The sequence below is a fragment of the Mobula hypostoma genome, chromosome 1 (genome assembly GCF_963921235.1).
Source record: "Mobula hypostoma chromosome 1, sMobHyp1.1, whole genome shotgun sequence".
Lineage (NCBI taxonomy): Eukaryota > Metazoa > Chordata > Chondrichthyes > Myliobatiformes > Myliobatidae > Mobula > Mobula hypostoma.
The window spans coordinates 226476426-226496074 of NC_086097.1; the positions used below are offsets into that span (position 1 = coordinate 226476426).

General features: G+C 37.5%; 1 protein-coding gene and 1 long non-coding RNA gene across 8 annotated transcripts in view; one reads left to right on the forward strand and one right to left on the reverse strand.

Moving 5' to 3' along the window:
- The first annotated feature begins 4190 nt into the window (after positions 1 to 4190).
- Positions 4191 to 19649, forward strand: part of LOC134355452 (zinc finger homeobox protein 4-like) — a 283107-nt gene continuing 267648 nt past the window's right edge. For 3 of the 5 annotated variants that reach the window (XM_063065360.1, XM_063065385.1, XM_063065389.1), the window contains exon 1: positions 4191 to 4410. The gene's annotated coding sequence lies outside the window, so the exon portion shown is untranslated. Of the gene's footprint in view, positions 4411 to 4945; positions 5885 to 16238; positions 16486 to 19649 lie in introns of those variants that run through there. The other 2 variants (XM_063065369.1, XM_063065378.1) reach the window with 2 other exon arrangements.
- On the reverse strand, positions 6087 to 17129 carry LOC134355468 (uncharacterized). 3 transcript variants are annotated; one of them, XR_010020094.1, is made up of 4 exons: positions 16991 to 17129; positions 16233 to 16336; positions 13734 to 13915; positions 6087 to 8060 (listed from the first exon to the last, which is right to left on the reverse strand). It is a non-coding gene; the product is annotated as an uncharacterized LOC134355468 (long non-coding RNA). The 3 variants fall into 3 exon arrangements; XR_010020093.1 differs by lacking the exon at positions 16991 to 17129 and adding an exon at positions 16642 to 16807; XR_010020091.1 differs by lacking the exon at positions 16991 to 17129 and adding an exon at positions 16565 to 16807.

Here is a 19649-nt window from a genome sequence, read left to right on the forward strand (position 1 = left end):
AGGAAGAAGAATATGAAAGAGTGTCAGAATGAAAAAAGAGAGGAGGTGGACAAAAAGGGAGACTGCTGGTTAAAACCCGCGCACACAAAAGATTGAGAAAAAGGGAAAGGCGAGAGTGAGAAAGATCAGAGAGGCAGCATTTCAGTCACCAAGTCAAGCGTTAAGGAGCGTGTACTTAAACATTTCCTAACCACTCAATTTTCATCGACCAACCACTGTATTTAGTATTCTCCCCTAGTCGGTACAAACACGCCTCACTAAGTACTTTAGAGGCAATTTCATCGATTTTCTTTAACAAATAAAAATAACGATTGTACAGCAACAGTTCGAATTTACATTGTCAGAATTTGATAGTCGCCATTTAGTGGAATTTTGAAGAAAAAAATGGAGACCTGAAACAATAGTGTATGGAACCTAACACAGACATGGCTAAAGCAGCGATTAGCTTGATCCTGCAAAGCAAATATAAATCTGAAATGTGTTTCCATTTCATCACAGAACATTGTTCAAAGATGTTTAGAGAGCGTTATTGACTTAAACAAACAAGGTGCTAAAATATCGTGGCAACAGTTTTTTTACACAAAAATAATTTATACCGCTGTACAAATTAAAATCTGCTATAAACATACGAGGTTATTATTCAATTGTGGATCTTATGACAAAAAACACGCAAACGAATAGAATGCGCTGTGCATTGTTTTCGTATACAATGCGAAAATGGTAATTTATTTCTATTTAATTCTGGAACGTTTTGAGGATGACAGAAGTGCAAAATCGAACGTTCAAAATATAGGTGTATGAAATATTTAAAATGGATATCATTAATTAAGACAAGATCATAAATACATGCCGTACTTGTGAAGTTTGTAATAAATGCAAGTTAATTATACTCCTTTGATCATTAGACCATGTGAAGTATTGTACTTGTTCTTTTTCACATGAAATAACCCCTTTTTCGTTGTGGGAGGAAATGTTTAGTTGTAAATGATATGTCACATTTAAACGCTTTGATAGATTTCCGTTTATCGAATCGATCCAGGACCAGATCAATCGGATAACGGTAGTGTTTTACATAGGCTACATCTAGTCCATATTACTCGATTAAAGATTATTTAACGATTTGCTGGTGAGAGGATTTAATTTGTTTTCTTTCGAAATCTCAGGAAATGTGGAGGTATGAGTTGTAAGGTACAAAAATGCTTTAAAGATTTCACAGATATAAACAAAAAATAGTTACATTAAATACAGAATGATCAATGCACTAATATATATCTGCTATGAATTAGACGCAGTTAAATACAAACCTTGGGTTCCATGCAGAATCGCGGGAAATATAGGCGTGAATTATTTGCGTTATAAAATATGATTGCGGAATATTAAATTAAAGTCAGATAACTCCGCATTCAGAGAGGCAGCACTCAGTCCCGAATTTATTTATCACATTTTTCTACTGGGCCTGCAGCGCTGGACACTTTGGGGATGTCAGCCTTCTAAATCCGTGGGCTTTTTGCAAACGTTTTTTTAGTTCGTTTTCAATGACGGTGGCCAAGAAAGAAGTGATCGATAAAATTCCTGAGGTAAAACCAATCTCAAGTTATATGTTTTTGTTCCTAACAAAAGTTGAACAGTTTGTGATTTGAAAATGTAACATTGTATTCTGCATATTATTGCACTTCTTTTTGCAATTGGTATTGGAATTGTCGGTGACAGAAAGTGAAATTTCTGCTGTGAAGAAATAGGAAATGGTGTATATATTTCTGTGTTTATAAACAATGGGCCGAACCCGGGAGGAGATGATGGTCAGCATGCTGTCAAAGTGATGACCTTTTAAGCCCCAGAGGGCGCCAGGCGTGTTCATCGTATACATTTCCCTTCAACAGACAGAGAGAAAAAAAAGATCTGCTACATTGTGTACAAAATAAATCCCTAAAATCAAATTACAAAGACCTATAGAATAAAGGATTGATAGACCGGGAGATAAAACACAGGTAATGCACGAACTACTTTTTAACGTGTTAAAATTGTATCTAAAAATAATGATTATCAGTTTGTATAACACTTTATTTTTAGAAAGCAATGTTATAAGAATGCTTTCATTCAAACCGAGTTAGTGGATTGGATCGTGGAATGTGGGTGAGAAACTTGAACAGTGCTTTTTATACATGAGAATGGTTTAGTTTTAAATTGATTTGAAACGTGCAACGTTATTGTGGCCGTGGCTACATTAGAAAAATACGCTTATTATTGCAAAAGTTTTGGCGCTTCTCGGGCGATTTACTACTTTTCGTAGATTGAGCAAAGTCTGGCAGGTTGAACCGTAACTTGGAGATTGTTGTTGGAAGTTCAAGCCGATCGATATATCTTTATTGTTGATATGGAAAATCGTTTCGTCTTAGCCAGGAATTCTTTGCTTTATCTATTGAATATAGGAAAATGTAGTTTTGTGCATCGTCCATAGCGCATCTACAGTGTATGACTTCTTTTCGGCTTTCGAATAAAGTACTAAGGTTTTGTCTTTTTTAAAAAAAATACTTAACACAGCGCCTTTGGCAAATAGCCCCCGAGGGGGAGTGAGGGTTATCGAGGTGTCTCGAGCACGGGTCCCTAACATTTAAGCAGTACTGATGGGTTGATGTGGAGCTATCAGAGAGTCCCAGAGAGAGAAGCGATGTGATAGACAAGGGGAGAGATCAAGAGGCGAGTTGAGGGCTACTGGCGGCCACCGTACACAGAGACCCTGATAGAGACCTCTCACTACATTGCAACATAGAACTGAAAGAGGGAGGAATAGAGTGCGAAAGAAAGGGACAGAGAGAAACATGTGCTACCACAGTTCTGTTCTATCTCACTCAGTCTTATCATATCCTCTAGCCCAGCTCTGAATAAAGTGCCTTCGATTTTCCCCCAGATAAGTGGTGATCTCCTGATTTTCTCATAACGATTAACATCCTTAGTGTCTTATTCGATAGCGACTATTAAGGGTGAGGGACAGAAGGGAACAACACGAGAGGCAGGGGTTTGCCAGCTGTTCTGAACTATCTCAAACAAAATCAGCCCCCGCGACAACCACGCGTTATTTCAGTTTAAATACAATCAGGGATATAGACACAAACATTAAAATAGAGGAAAATTGTAATTTAGATTGCTGTTGCAAAGTCACGTCAGTAGATCAGATATCAGCGCAATCAATACAGGTAGTGTTCCGCTGAAAAGAAGCGATTAGTAAGGAAGCGACGAGCCTGGTTTTTGATTTTTAACCTTATTCGGTTCTTGGCTGTTACTTGCCCTTGCATTTTCTTTTTTTGTTGATTCTTATTTCAGTGGAATAATTATATTTATTTAAAAATAAGCGAATTGAATATTTTTTCAAAACGCCGTTTCGATTTGTTTTCTGTGTATTTTCCCTAGAAATTATGAAAGTAGCTTTTTATTTTTGTTTCCTCCTTTTATTAAAAAAACTCCCGTCTTCAAGCGTGCGACTCGCAGTTTTTGTATATCGATTATTTTTAGCACCTTCCTCTACTTCCAGCGTCCAAAATGCTTATAATTGTATTTGCACAGCGGCTGCACGCACGTCCAGTTTTCTTTCAAAGAAAACAATCCCGGTGTTTAGTTAGGATCCCCCGGTGGAGAGACTTTTTTTTACGGTGTAGAGTAAATAATATGACTTTGTTTTGTTTCGTTTTGGTGAACCTGAGTTTGTGAGAATGAAATGTGTGCTTGTGTGTGACAGAGTATTAATGACTCCACGGCTCTAATTATGACCCCACCACAAATACATTTCACCCCCACACCCCCTTTCTCCTGCTAGTGTTAAATCAGAGGACGATTGTTAAACCCTGTGTGTGTGCGCGTGTGTATGTGCGTCTTTGTCTTTGTCCTGATGCGGGAATGTGTTATGTTGTGTCCTGTGTCTGTGTATATGTGTATGTATGTCTGTCTGACATTTTCTCTCTCTCCCCCCTCCCTCCCTCTCCCTCTCTGTGGCTCCGTGTGTGTCTGTGTGTCTGTTGTGGGTCAGGTTGATGACTTTTCCATTATCGCCCACCGTGGCTTCAACTTCAAAGCGTCAAGTCCAATCTTTTGAATGTTGATCACCTCGCTAATTACACCTTCCCGTCGTGCATCGGTAATGAAGACACATGCGCACTCAACTTAATCAGCCATTTTTTACAGGGCAAAATAATTAGCAGAATAAAGATATATCGGATTTTCATTTCCAGTTTCCCTTTTCCGTTTGCGGTCGCAGCGCCGGCGAGAGTGCTCACCCGGGCCGGCCCAAAGGACCCACTTTCTTCTGGCCTGGGATCCTTTTTTTAATTGTAAAAGCAATCGGGGCCAGTGGATGTGACAATAATTAATGTCATTATACAAAAAATAAAGAAGAAGAGGAGGCTGCGAGGGAAAATAGTAAGTTGCACTTTATTCAGCGGTAAGCCAGTATTATGTCGCAAACCCAAGGAGCCGCGTTATCGATTCGCACTCTTTATCATTGCAGACTTGGCTGGATGTTTCTCCCTCTCTCTCTCTCTCCTCTCTCTCTCTCTCTCTCTCTCTCCTCTCTCTCTCTCTCTCAAAACATAACAAAAATATTTATATAAACGCGATTTAAATAGGATCTCTCTCTCTCTCGCTCGCCTCGGAGAGAACGGGTACCTGGTGTTTACACAAGTGCGTTCGTGTGACTTTTGGGACGTGTAGATATACATCAGAGACAGAGCGGGCTGTCAGCTTGCCTCGCCTCCCTGTGAAACTATTTCCAGACATAACTTGCTCATTCTTTTGGGGGGCTGTGAGAAGCAGTTTGTAGTCCGAGAGGGACAGGCAGACAGACAAGAAAAGGTGACAAGACCCACACTTTTCCGTCCTCCAGCGCTGAACTGTTCACTTTATTCCTGCCGTCTTTCCAAACAAAAAGAGCAGATTTACAGTAGCAGTTTGAGCAAGCGGCGAGATAGTTATATTATTAACAAAAACCCGTATAATCTGTACAAAGTAAATGTGGCATTTTTTTTAAATGCACGGGCCATCTTTAGGACCCAGTCTTTAATTATAAGCATCTAAACAAAAAGAAAGCATTCGCTTTGGGAGGATCGTGCCCCAGTTTAAACACCAGTCAGTTCTCTTTGTTTTTGTTGATTTTACCTGGCAGTATGTGAGCCGGCTGCTGGACGGCTGAGAGAGCAGGCAGCTCGGGCGAATTGAACTCCTTCAGCCTGGGTCGGAAGGCAGCCGCAGCAGCAGGTTGTGGGTGTTTATTGCAGGCTGATGCTCTCGGGGTGATGAGAATCATGGTGGTGATGATGAAGAGCTTGAAGGCAGACACGCTCCCCTGGTCCCTGGATCAGCCTCTGTGTGTGTGTGTGTGTGTGTGTGTGTGTGTGTGTGTGTGTGTGTATGTGTGTGTGTGTGTGTGTGTGTGTATGTGTGTGTGTGTGTGTGTGTTTGGATGTGTGTGTGTGTGTGTGTATGTCGGTACGAGTGTGTGTGTGTGTGTGTGTGTCTGTGCGAGTATGTGTATGTATGTCTGTGCGAGTGTGTGTGTATGCGTGTGTATCTCCTGTGTCTGGCTGCTTCCACTCGCGGCTGCTCTTTCTGTCAAACGCCGAGCTAAACTCTTCCTCCCCAGTTTGATTCGCACATTATCCGTTTCGACTCATCCCTGTGTGCCTCTAAGTATCTTTTCTAACACAATTCGGAATTCCAGCCAGCTAAATCCGCGCCTCGGCTCCTTTTGCCTTAACTCCGCTGTGTTCTGTGCTTTTTTTGATTATTATTGAAGCTCGTATATAGTAGCCCTGCCTTTTCGTTCGGGGCAGACTTCTGCGATTGGGACACGACAGTGACACGGGGATCGATCGTTTAAACTCAGAGCAAACGCTGGGTATGTAACGCACTCTCTCCCCTTCATCATTCCAGTAGCAACTGTGGGCACCAACTAAAACAAATCCGACACGAAATCTAAGCTAAAAATAGAGAGCTCCACAAAGAGCATGGGTATAAGCAACGTCGACTGGAAACGTTTAATTTCCAAGATCCCGGAGAATTGTTCGTAATTTTTGATACGAAAAGCTCAATTACCTAAACCTATCACCATCAGAAATAAACACTTTCACTTTTTTCCTCTAATGTCTATAAAGGTCGAAAAGGAATCAAAATACATACAGCGGCTTAGACGGGCGAGTTGATCTGCGATACAATCATTTCTGTACTTCTAAAAGGAACATCCGATGGATTTTGCAGTGGCTGTAAATACTTATCTATATAGACACACGCACATATGGATTATGTATATGAACACAGGGACACGTATAGCGACAGAGGTATTTTGTGCGAATCGGTTTTTGTTTCCCGTCTCTTTTTTTTCTTGAACGACGAGACTGAGATTGTTTTTCAGTAACAGAACGGTGCCAAGTGCTAACATTTTAAATTTGTTTTATACACTAATAGATACACTTTGGTTGATACAATATCCCTTTTTTTTTGTCCGAAGTTTATTTAGTCAATGGCCTTAATAAAATTTTCAGGCCGGTAACAATAGTGGCAAGTACAGTAGGTTAACTTATTAAACGTTGTTCATTTTGGAATGATTAAGAATGAGATTTGTATAGATTATTATCATGCAGTACTGTCATTGACGTTTGCGTGTTTCATCCACAATTAAATAGAACCTTATCCCTCAATTACGCAGTTGTGTTTTATAAAATAGTGCAAAATACGTCTCTTTTTTTCAATAATTTTCTTTAATTTTGTATTGATATTTTGAAAACCTTATGCAGCAAAATGGCTAATCGAATCAGAGGGGCTGGGTGAATCAGTTCATATATCCCATAATATTCTCTTGGCACTTTAACCATAAGCTAAAACTTACACAGTGAAATTAGATTACCCACAATAACAATATTATAGCCTGCATTGGATGAAAGCAGAACTGAGGTGGCTTTGTTGATTGCAAGGGTTTAATGTTGCATTTCAGAATCTGATGTGGTTTAGTCTCCCTTCCATTAGCTGGAAAAACCCCTGAGGTTTTACAATTATTTCTTAAAGATAATACATTTAACATGGAATTGGTAGGCAGAGGAAAACTCATAAAGGCAAGAAGGAAAGCCCTTAATAACTCTTCAGATTCAGACACGTTCAGCAGTCAGATTGGTTCTGACTTCACCAAGGGTCGACAATGTGTCATTTCCATGAAGCCAAATTGCCCTCACCCTATATGATATTAATGTGCAAATCAATATTTCAGGGATTAAATTTCTCTTCTTCATTTTTTATGGTTTCTACCTCAATAAGTCTCAAGCCTATTAGAAAAGGCTTAGTGATTTAAAATCCTTCAGTGCAGAATGGGTAGTTGCAGCCTTTTATTTTAATCTCTTTCTTTTGCAAAGCTCGAAACACTGCCGGTGACCTAAGGAATCTGGCAGACCCTGCCAGCACATGCTCAGTTGTGCCTTTGACCCGTGATTAGTTGAATGCCTGAGAAAGCCAGATTCAGATTATTGGTTGTTGCTTAAAATACTGTGTTAATCACATAACAATATACATTCTAAATCAATAATTCCACTTTCAGTTTAATGGCAGAAGCCCAATTATTTGGTTACCACTGAGGACAAATTATCTGCTAATTTGATGACAAACCCCTTACTTTTGAAAGTGTAGCATATAGTTCTTTTTAAAAATCTCTGACAAAAGAGAAAAACTCATAAAAATTAATAATCAAGTCACATATTGATATTAAATTCAAACTTCAGCAACTTAGTTGATAGGCAAAAAGTATTTTTGATGTGACATATTTTCACATTATTAATATTTGCCTTCTATTTTCTCCTTGTAACATTTTTATTTCTGTAAGTTAACACCAATAAATGTTTGCTTACATGAAAGTGATGTCATCAAATTTATTAAGAATTACCAGTGTATATGCTGGTCGCTATTGTTTGAGTCGAATCTATAAATAACCTGAATATAATTAGTGATGCTGGGTCTTCATATTTCAATCACCAAGTGAAGTCACGGTGATAGTTTATTGACAGGTAAAAGCTGGCATCATAGTGAGGACGCTGTAATGCAACATGAACATGTTGTTAATTTTGAAATATTTCAGCAGATATTGAAACAATCAGCAAACTTTGGTTATGCTTAGTAAACAAACATGCTTCCAAAAATACAAAAGAAAGTTTTGTAAACTCAAAATATTGGCTAAAACCTAACAGAGGATCATTGTCACTTTTAGAGATATGCTAGCATGTTGCAGTTAACATTGCTATTGTGTCAGTGCACTATTTATTTTCTGGAATTCTAGATAGAATGATACAATTGTAAAAAGAAAATCATTTGACAAAAATATTGTAGAGTCTAACCTAAGTCTTATTTATTGGGTATAACTCTGTGTGTGTGTGTGTGAGTGTGTGTGTTGTAGTTAAGTATACAGTAAACTTGAATGAGAAGCTCTTTATGGCAATGTAGGGAGCGAGTATACGCTGGTGTTGGAATGCAGTTATTGTTTCACTGGTGTAGTCAGTCGTATTCTTACTGCCGCTGGTCCGATGCTGAATGTGCAGGCCTCAACCCAGGAATCAGTGTCAATTTCAAGTGCCCCTGTCTCTCCTTCTCGCAGCTCCTGTCTCTTTCTCTTTTATACGTATGAACCTCTCAATTCAAAGGAAGCACACAGTCCGGTTTTTATATCAGAATGTGAGAAAATAGTAAAAGCAAAACTATTTAATGATTGCGAACCATCTGGATGAAGTTCAGATGCAGCTGCACCGATGTTCGTACACTTCAGAACATTTTTTCCTGTCAGTGTAAAACGTTCCTTCCTAAAAATGTGGAGCAGACTCGCTCAATTTAGTCTACAAAAAGAAATGCATATAAGAAAGGACAAAGGCTCCTTAATTCATGCAAGCTGTCCATTTTCCTAAAATTCCTTTCTCTTTTTGCTTTGAAAGGTTATATCCATTTCATATGCTCTGCTGTTTTGAAATGTGTGACTAAAATTATTTTGAACAAATTCACCATAAATAGTCTTTTTTATCATTATCAAAAATATTCACAAACTTGATCCAATTACAACCAATTACAATTAAGGACTCTTTTTGTATAATTTCTTGTGAGTTTTCCAGTAATTTGCAGTTAGGGAGTAGATAATTTTACTGTTTGGGTGTATTGTGGAGTCCACAAGCAGAAGTGTAACTGCTTGAATAATTACATAATGAATAATCAACACATGTTAATTATTGTGATACATTGCCTTATACAAGGGAAGCTGTGATCGGAGGTCAGAAATCTTGGCAGGTTGGTACAGTTCACATACCCACAACACCAGCAGCTCTTGTGGGTGGAAAGATAAGAAGCTAGTAGGCTTAATGTATTAAGTGTAGGGCCCTTCCGTTTAAGCCTTGGGGCAACTTCTTTTTTCGTTTGAGTTAAAATCCCTTCTTTTAGGGTTTAAAACTTGGATGGAGTTCAAGCTAAACAGCGTTTAGGGAAAGTGCATGTGAAAGGTACAACTTTCGTGTAATTAGATCTTAATTATATTAACATATGCAAATTGTTAATTTAGAGGCTTGTTGATTTGGCAGAGATTAGGCGAGCACAATTGCAGTATTGTTCTGGAGAAAATAATAGATTTTGAATTGAGTAGAGGAAACACATAACTAGCTATCTAATTTAACTCATGCCATGGTAAAATTTCATTAGTCACCATGGTAACTGGGTTAATTGTGCTGACTAATGTTCAGGGTTGCAGAGTATCCTAAAAGAAAGCCTTGTTTGCCTAATCCACCTTACAACGACACTTGTTTGTACATGTTTCCTTTGTATAGGAATTTGCATATGCAAACGAATAGTTTTTCTGTCTCATTTGTCATGGTTCTTCATTACCCATGAAGAGGACATTGTTACTTAGCATTTACTGTGCATGGTAAGACAGTGTGGTGTCAGCCAGTCCAGCTACATTCTTTCATAATTTGTTTCTGATTAATAGACCAGTTTCAGGTTCATTCTATTCAGACCTTAGCAAGGAAAGGTCAATTCTGTTGCTGAAAAGGGTTTCCGCAGTAACTAAAACTGTTTTTCTTTGACCAATTAAATCACAGCTTAAAAGCAAGTGTAGCTTTGCATTGTGAAAATACCTTCACTAATAATCTCTCTAGGTTCTGATAACAGAATATGGAAAAGGAAGAGATTCTGCTTTTCCAGAATTAATCCTGTTTTTTTGACAGAAACGTAAACTGATATAATTGCTTTTCAGTTGGAGAAATGGAGGTTTATAGAAGTGTGAAAGCATCGGAAAAGGATTAGCATTATTTTGCATAATGAAAAGTACTGTTGAATGGCAGAGTGTATGGTTGACTGAGTGACTAAGATGAAAGGAAGATGAAAATGCAGGCTCTTTTTTTCACAAATGCTCAGCTCACTCTAAAGATGTATTTGTCCAGGACTTGAGAAAACAAGCATAGTCTCATATTTCAGCAGCTTCATGGAATTCCCTTGGATTCTCTCATCTTGTGAAGTAATATGTATGATAATTGTGAAGCTTGGCCTGATAAACAAAGGTCTGTATACAGGAGAGTTACAAGAGTATGCCAGGCATGTCACAAACCAAATATTGACCAGCTGTGTCAAGGATGTTCAACTATTTTCTTTGAAATTTTTTTCCCAATAAAAGTTACTAATAATATTTCAAAGAAATATGAAGATTGCTTATCACATAAATAAAAGTATTTTGTAAGTCCATATGTTCATTATGCTGTAATTCATTTTAATTGCTTAAACTAAAACTTCTGTCAGATATGTCATTGCAAGAAAATAATTTTTTATTGGTTTACAGCTGTTAATGTGATAATGAATGCTTTTATTTGTCATTTTGAAGGTGAAGGCATAATGGGTGCTATATTTAAGAACGTTAAATGAGATATTATTGCCCCTTAGTTATTTGTCCTTACTGTTTTTGATAGGTTTCATGTGGATTTAGGATGCAGTTAATACATTTTCAGGCCCCAAACACATGGAGACATAGACGGTCAGCTATTGACCCCTATTGTTTGCTGGCAGTTCACAAAACTTCTGTGTGCACGTAGTTGTCATTTGAATAAAAGTCTTGTCAAGTTAATTTTTAATGTGAAATTACTTAAGCTGAGAAAAGGTTCAAGGCACTTGCATATCATAAAGTGAAATCACAACAACTGTATATTGGTACTCTAATTTGTGTATGATTTTTTAACCAGGAACATGTGATATATTCTATTTCTGTAAAGATTGGCATATTTTATAATTGTGTTAAACACATTTAATAAACTGTCATGTGCTGTAATTGGCACATTTCCAGTCTCTGCAGAATTGAATGACAGGCAGGTTAGTAGCTGGTTACAATTTCCCCCTGTTCTGTAGTATAGAGGAGGAATAGCTAAGTGACTTTAAATTGCTAAAATAATAATTGTAGCACTGTTGAAATAATCCAGTAGGGCTATTGGACAGACTGTACAAACGCAGTTGTAACATTATGAGTAAAACCTCTGTGTTGAAACAGTGCTAATTAGCAACTCAATATGATGTGGTCATAAGTTTTATTTTGATTCACAAAATGCCTTTAAACAATGAAGATAACTCTTCATCATATTAGTTATTTATTCCATTTTAGCTATGCAGAATTAAAATCGAAATATAAAAAATCTGCTTCTGCTCTAGGATGACTGTGGTTAAAAAATACAGGAGGAGATTGAATTTTTTTCATTTATGATATGTGTAAATTTTATTGGCTTAATAAGTAGTTGGGCACATTGGTATGCTGACAGAAATGAAAACATGGCTAGAACTTGAAATGTGCAGGTAATAGTAATATATAGTTAGCTTCTGTATAGACCTGTGTAATCCTGATATGTTCTTATGGACGAAACTGCTTAAATCATATTTTCAAACAAAGTTCAAAGACAAACAAAAGCCCTTTTCAAGCAGAGATAATCACCTTAATCTATCTTGCAACACTTATCTACCATGTAAAAATGAGAAAACAGGGGTTTTTTGAAATAGTGAAAATGTATCAATTCTTTGGATTTACCATTAGACTGTTACAGAGCTGAACAAACAGAGAATACTAAAATTGCAAAATCATTAAATACTAATTGGTGGGGAATGCGTCAACTATCCAGAATCAAATGGGTACAAAACAAACCATACAAAAACAACCTGTCACAGAATTGAGGCTGATCACAATAGTTAAACATTTCCTTTAAATAAACACACATATTTCTGAACAATTTTGCTATAATATTGGGAATACCGAGCTATACATATGCCATATTTTATAAGACTCAGACACCCATAATTAATCCATAGTGAAAGATCAAAAATTATAGGAATATCACATTTTTTAACAATTTCGTAATCTGAGATACTGCAAGAAGCAAAGCACTCCAGATAGACTAATGTTTAGATGAATTCTAGTTTGGTAGGAAATGCCCTCCTAAAATGACACTTGGCATATCCTTCTTAATACTTTTATGTGAGCATTTGCTCAGCACCATTCATACTTTGTTTACTAGGAACCATTCAAAGTTTAAAATGGGTGGTGCCTTCTTCAGCCATGCAATGTTGTCATTAAGAAATTTCCATTTCAGCTGCAGGAAATTAAAGGAATAACTCTGGTGTGTGTGTGTGTGTGTGTGTGTGTGTGTGTGTGTGTGTGTGTGTAACTAAGAGAGAGTGACTCCATGTAAGAGAATAAAAGCTAGGTAATGTCCATTGCAGAGAAAGCGAAGGTGCATCTTGATGATGTATTTGTGAAAGGCATTTCTCTCTAGTAAGATCAGAACGCTGTCAGAAAATCCACGGTCTGCATAAGTAATATGCCTATATGCTGGTATTTTCTCGAGTAATAGGGCATAATACAAAAAGTTTTGAAAGGTGTGATGAGATTATAAAAATTAAATTCTTCCACTGCTGTTGAATGATAAAGTTTGTATGAAATAGATTGATACAATATTAAAGCTATGTAATTCAATGGAATTTATTAAATGAACAATAATAGGGAAAAAACAAGTTAGGCAGGATGTATATGCAGAAGTTTATACTTCATGAATCTAATCAGTGCTTCCCTCGTTGCTTTTATATACTTTCCAGTGTGGCTGCATTGGCTTTTGCTCTAATCACTCCACATGTCTGGAAAAATCTACTAAATGTTGTCTTGCTCTGTAGTGACTACATTGCATTTGTAGTCCATTGTATGGACATTTCACAATTTTTAGGTCTTCAGTCGGCTATTTGAATATTGTTCAAATATACTAAAATGCTCTTTAAAAGCCTAACAAAGAATCATTTAAGTGGCAGAAGTCTTAACTTGACTGTCTACTGTACGTAGCTGACTGAACCTGTAAACTATAAGGGGAACTTTAAGTGAATTAAATTTTCATATCTCTTCTTGTGAGTGTTGTAGATTTTACAAGGAGGTAGCCTCTTTAAACAGATGAGCATGATATGCAGGTTTTCAATTTGTACGCCCAGCGCATGAAAGGGCGCCATCAGTTACCTGACACGGTAGACAGGGCGTGCACTGTGTTGGTACAGGTCTTTAGATTTTTGAAGTAATATTAAAAAATGGCAAGGGTGTTCTGCTGAAATGAAGCAGGTTGCAAAGCTGGAGTCATTAAGTTCTGCCAAGTGTTGTTGGTCATGCAGGCCTGTTTAAGTGCTTGCTGTCAACAAGCAAATCACAGGGAGCACTTTCTCTAACTCACCTCGATTTATTCATGAACTAGGCTTCGCATGCCACTTTGCTTTGTCCTTGGCCCAATAAGAAGGGGCAGGTGCCAATAAGAATGTCACTTGAAAAGTTGCCTTCAGAGTCACCAGCTGTAGATTGTACTTCACAGAGGAAGCGGCCAACTCCACTCTTGAAAGTCTTGTCTTGACCCTTATTCTAAAATAAAAGTACATTCTTTTCACCTCCACATCAAGATATTTACATTAAGATGAACTAATAATCAGTAGATTTTAATTAGGGATGGGTGTCTGATCTGCACATAGAAAGTTTAACTGCTTTTTCATTTAATTGACATTTGCTGTGTAAATATTTGTCAAGATGACTAAAATTTACAAGTTCTCTTTCTCTCAGAAGTGAGTATAATATGCAAGGAACTGTTACAGTAAAAGAGTACAATACTTCTTGATTTTCAACCCCTGTCACCAACACCCCCCCCCCAACCAGCACCACCACCTCCATACTGAAAGCGGGGAGAAATAACAGACAGATATTGGCACGCTGTTTACAGTGGGGCAGAGGTTGAGTACAGTCGCTGAAATCCCTTGAGAAGCACTTACTAAGTAGTCTTCTCATATCCTGTCTGATCTAAAGTGGAAGGGTCTAAGCAGATATTCCATATATGTCTAGGTATTATTAGCCAATGAGGATTTTTTTTAAAGGCAACATCAAAAACTCAGCATCTTGGAAAATGATGATACGAGAGCTAATGGGACGGAATCTTTTTGCACATCAGGAAAATGCACTGATGGAAGCTAATGATTTAGTTGTGGATAAAGTAGTCATCTTGTGCAATCTGATCGCAGTCATGAGGTCATTTGTCATGGATGAAGTGAAAATGTCAAGACCAATGAGTCTGTGAGTACCAAAGGGGGAAAAGGGCTTTTGGTGACACTTTTGTGCAGTGTTAGGGACCCAGCGTAAATGGAACTCCGGGGAAATGCAGGGTTTGTAAACTTGATATTATATATTCTCAAGATGATAACATTTGATAAAGCAGGACACCAAAGGATAAAGATGGGGTCGTGACATTAGATTTTTGTGATAGCTGAACAGTGGAAATAAATTAAGTATAAAAATACTGTATTTCTTTAAAGCGGTCAAACATAAGCTGTGGATTTGCACAGGTGATACCTGTTCTCATTTCTTCTGGACTAACCAAGGGCATTTAAAAAGATAATTTGGAAAGGGTTGTTTCTGTGGTCTGGTGAATAGTTAGCCTCAGTAATCAGTGTGTGATACATTTAGCAGAAAGCACAGGACCTGAGTGAAAAACTCCAAAATATTTACATGGCTCAAGTTCATGTATGTTGTGATATTAGGAATACTTGTCTATTAATTGTAACTCCTATATTTAAAACAGAAAGATATAATACCTTCAGAATAACCAGAAAATCAACTACCTTTGTCTGAATGGGGGTTGTTTATTGTTATGGCATTACACTTTTTTAATTGCTGTAATGACTTAAAAATAAAATCAGCTGGATCACCCATTTTCTGCTTTTCGTCACGGGTGAATAAGTGAATTATTCAAGAACAAAAAAATCAAGTTCATTTCCAAATAACAACACTATATTTCCATTAACTACAGACTAAAAGTCAACTTGGTTAAACATGGCATTGTAGTTCCTTAAACCTAAATATGTTTTTATTAACAATTTAAATATATTGAAAATATTGCTATTAATCTTAAATTATTGTATCTGCCCTATTCTAATGTTTTGCAAATTTTTTACATATTCATTCCTTCTTAAAAATAACAGCAAATATTTTGCCAACAATTAAAAATATCATCAGTTTTTAGCTTTTTCTTGGCTGTAGGGTTAAGATTAGATGTCTTGGTGTTCATGCTGTGCTAGTTACTGCCAAATATTGTGTCTGCACTTAAACCTGAAACCTAATCAACATCTTGCTTTAGGTAGTGTCTTGTGGTAAACTTTAACCCTTGTGGCACTAAAGAAGTTTTCAGCTGCTGTTCTCAGTATTCTTCATTATAGTCTGACAGCTCAACTTGTTAATCGCTCTAATAGAACCAGCACTGAGTGAATAAAGTTTATTCAGATATTTTTGTGTAGAATTACACTGAATCTTTAATAATCAGCTGCAGGACTTCAACTACTTTTTTTGCCTACTTCTTTTATCTTTGATTGGCATTTTTTTTTAGTTTTGTAAACAAGACCACCTTCCAAATTTTCCATTCTTCCACCCCTGCCCCGCAAATTGTCAGTAAAAGAATTTTGAATTCCTTCTAGCCCCTTATCATGCCTAAAAACTGTAATTAAAAACCATGGAATTCAATATTTTAAGTTGTAACACCGGCCGTTGGCTGTGCTGGCAACGAAGGTCCAGCTTGCGATTGACTTTTGTTGTTCCTTGCTGTCAGAAAGGAAGGATAGGTTGAGTTAATAATTGTTGTCCGTTTCTAAAGGAGCCATCGGAAGGCAGCATTCTCCCATTATTGTATATTTCAGCTCACCAGTTAAGAGGATTCCGCTTCGAGTGATGTTGGGATATGAGACTTTCAGTTCAGTTGTATATCATGTTCCTCAGAGAAGCAGGCGGACTGAAATATTTCGCAACCTACGAAAAAATAAATCACTGCAAAATCAATTAGTCATTTCTCTGTGTAGCGGACATTGCAGCCAATGGTTCAGAGATTTGATTGCACTGTGAATTTCGAGAAACCTCAGAATGATACCACGAGAGAAAATGAAACATTCATGTGAAAGGTAACAATTCGTGCTAACGGATAACGTTGCAAAGAGAGGGTGATTAAAAGTTTTTTAAAAAAAAACACTGCTTCATTACGTTACGGAATTTCCGTGGCATTCTGCGCCGTAATTTCAACGGAATCCGCGGGTTCTGCCAAAGTTGTGGCAGCCTACCGGGAGAAATCCAAAACAGAAATTCCAAGGGAGCGGGTCGCTGGAACGGACAGGGATAAATCTCACACCCGGTATTCGGTCTGTGTGGAGCTGCTGGTGCTGCGCCTGGGGGTAGAAGCCTGTGTGACTCAGGTTAGAGGGGAGTGCATCTGCCGGGGCTCCTATTTCTGACCAGTCTGAAATTGACGGATGTGTGGGATGCTGCATGAGGCCAGGGTCGGGTTCAGCTGTGTGGCTTCACCGGAACAAATGGCAGGTTGGCGCTTCTGACAGGACTTCCACGAGTGGTGGCAACTTGGGAAAAGTACAGGAGGGCGAATGGAATTAGTTTCCATGAAGGGCGTATTACCTTCAGGGAAGGAGAGAAAATTCATGACAGAAAGTAAGCCGAATCCCTTGAAAATATGCAGGATGAAACCATGTTGAAATCCAATGCATACGTGAAGAACTTGTTAAAGTGCTTTAAGCATTCAAAACATTGTTACGAAAGCAGTTTAATTTCACCTTGACGTTGGTTGATGTCAAGCTGTTAAATAGTAAGTGCGAACATTTAATCAGCGTGACTTTCAAGGGTGGGGATACATTTAATCATTGACTCCAGTTAATTCTTTGATTCATATTGGCCTCTATATTTTGCAGTAGTACTGTTTGATGTATAATTGGTACACAGATGTTAACTTTTATTTGAGGGGTTTATTTATGTTTCGTACTTTTAAGTATAACTATCACAAAACCATTTGAGATCGTACGTCACTTCCTTTTTTTGTACTTGGTAATTTCAGTTTCAAAATAAATGGCACACTCTGAATACTTTTACTGGCTTAAAATCTAAAGGAAAGTGTTATTTATGGACTATTTTGTAGTACTTGTAGTGGTGTGCTTGCACTTTTAAAGTATTCTCGGCATGCTCATTTTCAGGGGGACCTTTAGAATCAGGAATGAGAAGAAGAATATCTTTGCTGTAGATTAATCTAAAGCTGTAATGGTGGACAGAGCTCACATTCTATACAACAGAATAACTTTCCTGGTTATTAAAACAAGTTTAGATCCTGAATTCCTGTTGCACCTATCTTTCCAGCCGAAGATTTGAGTCTAAGACGTTGCTGATAGCTTTGGAATGCTGGCTGGGGTACCTGGTCTGTGATTACATTTTCTGAAGATAATTATAGTAGAACCAGCCTTGAAGCAGGATGTGTGGCAGATCAGCTTTTGAACTCTTAACATGCATGATGATTCTGGTGAGGTGGCTCTCGGTTCTTCCTTCACTGGAAAGAAATTGCCTAATAATTATATCAGGATCTGTTATGAACATGAATAACTCTTGACTGAAAACGTCAAAACCTGCTGTAACTGGAAAGCTGCTCAAATTGGAAGCAGAAGGAGCACAGTTTTCTCACTTACTGCTTACAATGCCCTTCAAAGTGATCCAAGTGGCCTCTCTAGTTTAGGAGGGAGTGAAGTAAAGTGAAATTACACATTCTGATATTGAATCTCAAATGCACATGGCATTAATATTTATCCATTAGTAGTTCAGAATAATGTACTGGATCCACACCCTTAACTTGCAAAAGCAGCACAGAATTGGGGTCCAGTTGTAAACATGAACCCCAGCATGAATTGCTAACTTTGCATTAAATCCTGACCAGTGGCAATTTTTCTTTTGGTGGAGGGGAAATGAATAATGTTTTCTGCAGATAGATGTTTGTAAAATCTGCTGCAGTTTACACAACCTTTAAGTACTTTCATATTGTATACACCCTGTATTATAACACAAGATGTGATTGACTTGTAGATTAATATTTATTTAGCACAGGCAAATCAAAGGGATTAACCAGTCATCACTTTAAATCTAATCCTTCCTTGCATGGATGAGACAAAGGGAGGGTGATTAATGTACATGGGACTGTAAGACACACAGGAAAATGCTTCCATTTCATCTATACCTGCTTCTGCTCTCTACCGCTGCCCCATGTGTAAGACAGACCTGCATCGAGGACTCAGCACTTTCCATTCAGGCCCAGATTTTGATTCCTTCACATGTCAGGTTCAGTCTGGTTACCAACTTTATTGCGTGTTTTGTGTCTCAGATTTCAATACTTCAAACTAAAAAGATTTTTGAGGGACGTCACGAAAGTTCAATTAAAAATGATTAATGCTGAAAAGAGAGGAAGCTTAAAAAAACACAAAAACGTTTATCTTTTTGTGTTAGGAAAATATATTACACTCTCCAAGTGTAAATCTTTTTACAGATTTTTTCTGAGGTTTTTAATTCACTGCTAAATGCAAAAGGAAAGTAACTGTCTGAGCTATCAGTTTTGTGCTGAATATGTATATATTTGCACTTTGTTGAGGAAACACTGGCAAGTTAATAAGAGCAGTGGAACAATTGATCTGTCCAGACTGCTCTATTACAAATAATATGCTGACTTCATGAAGAGTAAGAAGAAAGGGGGTTTTGTCATGGCAGTGATGGCATAGCAGATACTGAACTTCAAACGTACAAGTCAAGATTTAGGCAAATTCATGCTGCAAAGAAAATTTGTGATGCCACTATTTATTACACTGAGGTTTATTGTAGCTTTTTGGATGGGAAGATCTTTTTAATCAGAAGTAATGTTCTGACAATAATTCATTGGCTTTTTAAAAGTGAAGTAGTTTGTGAAGGAAAGCATTGGTTCACCTTTGTAATTTATAAGAATATACAAATAATTGGTTGTCAATGAGTTTGCTTCTGACACACTGAAAAGCTGTAGTTATACTTGGAATTTAATATGTGGAAATTGTCATGCCAAGGTTGCAAATGTCACATGCTGTCTGAATGTTGCTTAAGAGCATCTGGTTTGATAACAAGCCTGATCAATCAAGAGGAAAATAAAATGAAAGACAAACTTTTCGACTGCCCAGATAACATAAAGTCAACGGCATTTCCTTATTTATCTATTTATTTATGGTTATTTGTCTTTGAAATCTTCATGTCAATTCAGATTTAATTTCTTCACCTTTTACAA